Source organism: Nannospalax galili, unplaced genomic scaffold, assembly GCF_000622305.1.
Source record: "Nannospalax galili isolate Female #2095 unplaced genomic scaffold, S.galili_v1.0 scaffold341, whole genome shotgun sequence".
In the NCBI taxonomy this organism is placed as follows: Eukaryota; Metazoa; Chordata; class Mammalia; order Rodentia; family Spalacidae; genus Nannospalax; species Nannospalax galili.
The window spans coordinates 2,490,064-2,498,552 of NW_008346082.1; the positions used below are offsets into that span (position 1 = coordinate 2,490,064).

Below are 8,489 nucleotides of genomic sequence, written 5' to 3' on the forward strand. Positions count from 1 at the left end.
CTGGTCAACCGCAGGAATTCACTCCCTTTGCCAGTGATGGCCTCAGCTCGACATAGTGAGGCTATGTGAGGCTGCCTTGGCCTGTGGATAAGCCATAGTGGGAGGGGCTTCTGGGAAAGGTCTTTGTTCCTAATAAAACTGATCTGCGAGGAGAAACTCCCTTTTCACCGTGTGGTCCAGGGACACAGTGTGTCCTCTGAAGGGAACAGGCTTGTCCTTTGGTAGTTACAGGAAAGCACATTTTGTTCCAAGTTGAAATAGGAGACTTTCATCCATGTACATATAGAAAAAAAATGAGGGTTCTTTGTCAGGGATTCCTGCACTGGGCTGGGAAGTGAAGCCTCAAAAAGGAGGAGACAGTCATGCTGTGCCATGGGCAGCTAGAATTGTGTGATGGCTTTTCTCTAGACTTGGGACTCACCATGTTAAATGTAGCTGGTCTAGTTTAATAGGAAGTAAAGCCAACCTCTCACCCACTCTAACACTTAAATACTGACCATGTCATTTACTTCTTTGACAAGCAGCCCCAAGAAATCTGTTTTCTCTCAAGACATCTGGAGGTTGGGTTTACAGTGGTGGTTTTTGGTGTGGCTGTGCTGCCCTCTGCTGGATTAAGAAGAACTTTGGTTATGTGGACTTCTGGAAAGAACTTTCCATAAAGGGGGTGCGGTCAGGAAATTGGATTTCCCTGCAGCCACTCTTGGTCACTTTTCCTACAGAAATCACTTCTAGGAGGCTCTAAATTAGTAGCCTAGGCTGGGTTCAAATTTGGGATCCTCCTGCCTCAGCCTCTCAAGTGCTGGGATTACAGGTCTGTGCCATTTACACCCTGCCCATTTGAGTTTCTTTTCCCCGTACACAGATGGAGAGATGTGAAGGACATACCTCATTGACTAGCTTTAAAAGCAAACATTCCAGACAGTCTGATCTTTAACAACTGATAAAGTTTATCACATTGCTAGCAAGGGAACAAGAGCATATTCTTTGGGGAATAGAAAGGCCATGGAAATTGATGAGTTATATTGTTGAGATACTTACATAAGCAACTTATTTAGGAGGAGGGAAAAACTTCCTAAGCAAAGACTGAAGTTTCAGGGCTGGAGATAAAGTTCTGTGGTATATCTGTTTAGGATGTATAGGCCAAGTGTCCAGTCTCCAACACTGTCCCGCGCTATCGTCTTGCCAGCAAGAACGACGCGGCACACTCAGGATCCTTCTGCAGAAAAGCTTTAATGCATCTTGAGAGGGAGAGCATAAGCTTACAGGGCGAAGACCCCGAATGTCGGAAACCCAGCCCTTATATAGGTTAGTAAGCCTTAGTAAGCCCGTCTTGGACGTGGCAACTCTTGATTGGTCGCAAACTCATCAGCCCATATCACGCCACGAGGTAGGCAGAGACTAGAAGGTGGAAAATTACTTCGGGCATGCGTACTGACTTATTTACTGCTCAGCATGAACCGGATGTGAGCGCCATCTTGTAATGGCGTCTGCAGGGACGGCAGGCGGCTCCCCACACAACACCATGGGGTTAGGTGCAGTGGCTGGAGACTACAGCTTTAGTCTCAGTATATATGCTAGCAAGCATCACAATCTCTTCTGTTATTGGAGAGGAACATGGGTAAGGAAGGTAAGGGCATTGGCTGTCAATCAGAGATGAAAAATCCAATACATCTGGGGCTGGAGAGATGGGTCAGTGGTTAAAGAGCACTGACTGCTCTTGCAGAGGACCCGGATTTGATTCCTAGCACCCACATTGTGGCTAACAATCATCCGTAACTCCAGTTCCAGGGGACCCGATGCCTAAATATTTTAAAAACTCCAATACATCTAAGAAGCAAAGGATGAGAATCCATCTGTGGCTGTCAATAATAATGGTACAGTTTCATTTCTTTTTTTAAAATAAGTTTTATTATTTTTATTTTATGTGTATGTGAGTGCACCCATGTTGTGCAATGCCTTTGGAGGTCAGAAGAGAGTGTAGGATCCCCTGGAACTGGTGTTACAGATGGTTGTTAGCTGCCATGTGAGTGCTGGTAATCGTACCTGGGTTCTCTGCAAGAACAGCCAGTGCTCTTAACCACTGAGCCATCTCTCCAGCCCTCCTTTCATTTCTTAAGGGTAGTATCTGATCTGATTGATGAGGACGCATAAACTATAGGCATAGTAGCAAATAACAAGTTTTGACTTGTAACAGGGTGGTAAGTACCAGAGGTTTTTCTCAAGCAGCAAGTAGTGGGGGCAGAATACAACTCTCTTTAAAAAAATATTGTATTTTCAAAATTTTTATTCTATGTGTATGAGTGTTTTGTCTGTACATATGTAAGTGCACCATGTGATGCTTGTGTTGACCAGAAGAGGGCGTTGGATTCCCTGGAATTGGAGTTACAGACAGTTGTTAGCCACCATGTTGGTGCTGGGAACTGAACCTGGGTCCTCTGGAAGAGCAGCCAGTGCTCTTAACCACTGAACCATCATTCCAGCCCCAGAAATTGCATTTATAAATGATCTGTATTGGAATATAATAAATCTCCAGTTACTACCCATGTACAACAAATACCTATTTTCCTTCCTAATAAAGAGCTATACAAACTCAAAAAAAAAGTTCAAGGTCATCCTCAGCTACATCTCAAAAATAAAGCCTGAGATACTTGAGACTGTCTATAATAAATACATAGACTGTAATAAATTAAATATTGTACTTAAAAAAAAGATTCATTCTTTAAAACCTCAAGAAGAAGCCAGGTGTGGAGGCACATGCCTTTAATCCCCAGCACTCGGGAGGCAGAGGCAGGTGGATCTCTGTGAGTTCGAGGCCAGCCTGGTCTATGTAGTGAGTTCCAGACCAGCTGGGGCTACAGGGAGACCCTGTCTCAAAAAGACCCCCCCCCAAAAAAAAGGGAAGGGAGGAAGGGAGGAAAAGAGAAAGGAAGGATGGAAAGAAAGACAGAAAATGCAAGAAAGAGGGTCTAAAATGTGGGAGCAAGTACTGTGTTTTGGGACTAGAGAAATGGTTCAGTGGCTAAGAGCACTGGCTGCTCTTCCAGAGGATTCGGGTTTGGTTCCTAGCACCCATAAGACAGCTAACAATCATCTGTAACTTCAGTTCCAGAGGAGCCACGCCCTCTTCTGGCTAACTTGGGCATTGCATGGTACACTTACATAGGTGCAGGCAAACACTCATACACATAAAATAAAAATTAAAAAACATAAAATACCTTTAAAAAAAAAGTGTATTCTTCCTGCACCGCTTGCTACTTGAGAAAATCTCTGGTACTTACCAGCCTGTTGCAAGTCAGAACTTGTTCTTTGCTGCTGTGCCTTTAGTTTATACATCCTCACTAATCATGTCAGACAATCAGAATCCAATGCCCTCTTCTGGCCTTTGATGGCATTGCACACATGTGGTGACCCGGTGCACTTAGATACATGCTGGCAAAACACTCATGTACATAAAATAAAAAATTTTTAAATGTAGTATCTTTTTTCTTTTTTTGGTCTTTTTGGGACAGGGTTTCCCTGTAGCCCCAGCTGGCCTGGAACCCTCTATGTAGACCAGGTTGGGTTCAACTCACAGAGATCTGCCTGTCTCTGCCTCCCAAGTGCTGGGATTAAAAACGTGTGCCACCACTCCCCCTGTAGTATCTTTATTAAAAAGTTTCTATCATTTTTTGTCTGTGTACAATTTGCAAAACTATTCTTTTTAAATATTTTATTATTTTTATTTTACGTGCATGAGTGTATTGCTTACACCCAGTTGTGCAATGTCAACAGAAGTCAGAAAAGGGCATCAGATACCCTGGAACTGGAGGAACAGATGGTTGTTAACCACCATGTGGGTGCTGGGAATCCAACCTGGGTCCTCTGCAAGAGCAGCCATTGCTCCTAACTGCTGAGCCATCTCTCCAGCCCCCGAAACTATTTTGAAAGCAGAACATATGTGCACAAGTCTGTAAAGAGTCCAAATTTTAGCTGGGCATGGTGGTGCACGCCTTTAATCCCAGCACTCGGGAGGCAGAGGCAGGTGAATCTCTGTAAGTTCAAGGCCAGCCTGGGCTACATAGTGAGTTCCAGGACAGCTGGGGCTACAGGGAGACCTTGTCTCAAAAAAGACCAAAAAAAAAAAAAGTGCAAATTTAAGATACAGTAAACATGGGGCTGGAGAGATGGTTCAGCAGTTAAGAGCACTGACTGCTCTTGCAGAGAACCAGAGTGAGTTTGAATCCCAACCCCACATGGCAGCTAACAACCATCCGTAACTCCAGAGGATCCGACAACCTCTTCTGACCTCCAAAATACTGCACGACATGGGTGCATCTCCACATACATGCAGGCAATACACTCATGGACATTAAAAAAAAAAAGATACAGTAAACGTTTTACAAGTTACTTTTAAAAACTGTCTGCCACAGGGACTGGAGAGATGGTTCAGTGGTTAAGAACACTGGCTGTTCTTGCAGAAGACCCAGGTTTGAATCCCAGCACCTGCAGGGCACCTAACAACTGTCTGTAACTCCAGTTCCAGGGAATCCGACAGCCTCTTCTGTCCTCTGAGGGCACTGCACGACAGGGGTGCGCTTACCTACATGCAGGCATAACACTCATACACATAAAAAAAACTGCCACAACAGGACTTCTTTTTTTTTTTTTTTTGAGACAGTCTCCCTGTAGCCACAGCTGGCCTGGGTTCCCTATGGAGACCAGGCTGGCCTCAAACATACAGAGATCCACCTGCCTCTGCCTCCCGAGTGCTGGGATTAAAGGCCTGCACTACCTCACCTGGCTACATTTTCTTTTTTTTTTAATCAAACTACTTGATGCCAGCCTTCCATCCACTGCCCCAAACTACAAAGCACTTCTTAATGAGTTGAAATTAAGAAGGACTACACTCACTAGAAAAGAAGAACAGAGAGTTTGATTAGTCTGAGATTTCGGAAGAACCCCCCCACCACACACACACAAACCAAAACCAACATCTTGGTAAGGGCTAGGCTGGAACCCTGGACAGGGTATGAGTCTATGCATTTGGCATCATGAGGATCCCGAGCTTCCATGGACTGAGTGTTCCAGCTGCATAACTCACTGAACTGGCTTGCCAGTTTCTATACTGGCTTGACTGGGCATAATTCAAAAAGGAAAATGTCATTCCATTCTTCTGGAGTTCTCAGATTGCATTTAATAAATACCTCAATGGCCTGTCTCCCACATACAGTATTATGGTATGTCTTCAAATAGTTGCTAAAAGATACAGGGTCTAATTGTTCTATAACTCTCATGCCCATTTCATATAGATGTTCAATGGGTCTATAAATTTCCCCTTGGGACTCATCATGTTAACTGTAACGCAATCTTTGGCCCCAGTGGCAGAAATTAGAAGAACTCACAAAGAGATTAGTAGGATCTGCTAGATATTTACTAATGAGTGTTCTGAATTCCTGTTCTTTTTTTTTTTTTTTTTTTTTTTTTTTTTGTATTTTTGAGACAGGGTCTTCCTGTAGCTCCAGGTGATCTGGAGCTTGCTTTGTAGACCAGGCTAACCTCAAACGCACAGGGATCCGCCTGCCTCTGCCTCCTGAGTGCTGGGATTAAAGGCGTGCGCCACCACGCCCGCCCTGAATTCCCCTTCTTTTCACTCACTCAGAGCTTCAGCCAGTACAGGAATAACGGTAGACGCACCGTTATGGCTTTCCATGGCTTTAGCCGTATACGGCAAATGCATTTCAACACTGTGTTCATCTTCATCTGTCTGCAGAGACATGCATTCAAACATGCCTGTCTTCCCCAACTCTCCGTTAAGTCTTTTGGTCATTACAAAGGTCATACAGAGGTGTCCTATCTATATCCACATTGGAAAGTGCACATCAAGAGAGGGCACATGACAGGAAGGCCCAAGGATGAAAACTCCCGGGGTAGCAGATGGATCCACTTGTTTGTAAGCATGGGCAGCACAAGACCCACAGTACATGTATCCTGCATGGGGTGCAATAATGGCTGTAGCAGGTCTGTTCGTAGGCTGTACTTGTGAAAGCCAGCCTTCTAGATGGGCATTCAGATGTAGTCCTGAGATGGTGTACCAGCTCCTGGCATGACTGACTTCCATTCAGTTGGATATCTTGGTGTCTGTGCAGCCTATGGTACAGTAGGATGAACGAGGGGGTGGCGGTGGTGGTGTTAAGGACGGTTCGTAGCCGCCATATGGGTGCTGGGAATCGAACCCGGGTCCTCTGCAAGAGCAGTCAGTGCGCTTAACCACTGAGCCATCTCTCTAGCCCCTGACCTTGAACTCTTAATCCTCCTAAGTCACTTCCCAACTGTTAGGATGATGGTATATACCACCATACCTGACTTAAGATTTCATTTTTACAAGTTTATGAACAAACATTTTAGTGATGTCCAAAATATGAAGAGAGTAAATATTAGTTAAAACTTCATCACTCACATGTTCTTAGGTATCGTTCCAAGTAGCCTTTATGGATTTGTACAAATAGGAGATTTGATGGAGAGAGAGGAGGGGTGAGAGAGGTTTATAGTAATTTTCCAGTAATTTCAGGTTGGATGCTTTGAAATTTTGAAAGATAGTGTGGCATATATGCTGTATGTATTATTGTATCCCCTGGCAGGGTGTGGGGGTAGTATACCATAATCAAATACACTAACATTTCTGAATATTGAATATTCATATAAATTTATATGATTCATGTAAAGAGTACAGGATGGAGATGCAATTCAGTGACAGAGTGCTTGCCTAGCATGCATGAGGCCCTGGCTTCAATTCCTAGCTGTGGCCAAAAAATAAAAGTGTATAAAAGATAAATAACCCCCTTGTGATGGTTAATCTTGTCAACTTGAGGGGATCTGGATCACCTAAGAGACACGCCTCTGGGAGGGTCTGGGAAGATATTTCCAGAAAGGCTTTGCTGCTAGGCGAAGCCCTCCCTCAGCATGGGAAGTGTCTTCCACTGGGTGGTTCTGAGGAAAAAGCAGTGTGGCTTGCCTTCCTGCCTTCACTCCCTGCTATGAGTATGTCCATCCCATTGCTGCTGCTGTGCCATCCCCCAGGCTTTGCTCACATCAGACCCCAGCTTCTTCAGTCTTCCAGTGTGAACTGAAGACCATCCAGACATCATCCAGGCCTTCAGCATTAGACTGGGATAGCTGCTTCATGAACTGAGCAGCTACCAGGTTCTCAGTCTCCCCAGTGTGCAGATGTTGGACTACCCAACAACTCCAGTCTCCTATGTAACAAGAGAAAATTAAAGCACCAAGACCTGTACTCCCTCCCCTCCCTCCCTCCCTCCCTCCCTCCCTCTCCTTCCTCACCCTCCTCCTTTCCTTCATCTTATTGCAGAATTGCATTTATTTATCCATTTGTGTATTCCCCATGTGTTACTGTGCCCATGTGGAAGCCAGAAGACAACTTGTGGGAGTCAATTCTCTTCTTCCACCATGTGGTTCCCCCAGACTGAACTCAGGTCATCAGGCTTGGCAACAAGTGCCTTTACCAGCTGAGCCATCTTGCTGGTCCCTTTTCTTCTTCTTTTTAAAAAATTTTTTATTTAAGCCGGGCGTGATGGTGCTTGCCTTTAATCCAAGCACTTGGGAGGCAGAGGCAGGTGGATCTCTCTGAGTTCAAAGCCAGCCTGGTCTACATAGTGAGTTCCGGCCAGATGGGGCTACAGGGAGACCCCGTCTCAAAAAAAAAGACATTTAAAAAATTACTTTTATCTTATGTGTATGAGTGTATTGCCTGCATGTATGTAAGTGGAAGTCAGAAGAGGGCATCCCCTGGAACTGGAGTTATGGATTGTTGTAAGCTGCCATGTGGGTGCTGGAAATTAAACCTGGGTCCTCTGCAAGAGCAGCCAGTGCTCTTAACCACTGAACAATCTCTCCAGTACCCCCCCTTTCTTTTTTGAAACAAGGTCTTTTGCAGTCCAGGCTAGCTTCAACTACTCCCTATATTGTCCAGACCTGAGCCTCCCAAGGACTAGCATGTGCTACCATGCCAAGCACGAGTTTTCCTTTATTATACAGATTTTTTCTTTTTTTTTTAAAAATTTTATTATTTTTATTTTATGTGTATGGGTGTATTGCCTGCATGTAGATGAGTGCACCCATGTCGTGCAATGCCCGCAGAGGTCAGAAGAGGCCTTCGGATCCCCCGGAACTGGAGTTATGGACAGTTGTTAGCTGCCATGTGGGTGCTGGGATTCGAACCTGGGTCTTCTGCAAGAACAACCAGTGTTCTTAACTGCTGAGCCATCTCTCCAGCCCCCGGATTTTATTTTCTTTTAAAAAATATTTTATTATTTTTGTTTTTGTGTGTATGAGTGTATTGCCTTCATGTGTGTAAGTATAGGCGTGTCATGCTATGCCCAAGGAGGTCAGAAGAAGGTGTTTAATCCCCTGGAACCGGAGTTACAGATGGTTGTGTCGCCATGTGGGTGCCGGGAACTGAACCCGGGTCCTCTGCAAGAGCAGCCAGGGCTCTT

The 8,489-nt window shown here is 44.8% G+C and overlaps 1 pseudogene; it reads right to left on the reverse strand.

Moving 5' to 3' along the window:
* Positions 1-5,014: 5,014 nt before the first annotated feature.
* Positions 5,015-7,027, reverse strand: LOC103741613 (annotated as a pseudogene).
* Between the last annotated feature and the right edge of the window lie 1,462 nt (positions 7,028-8,489).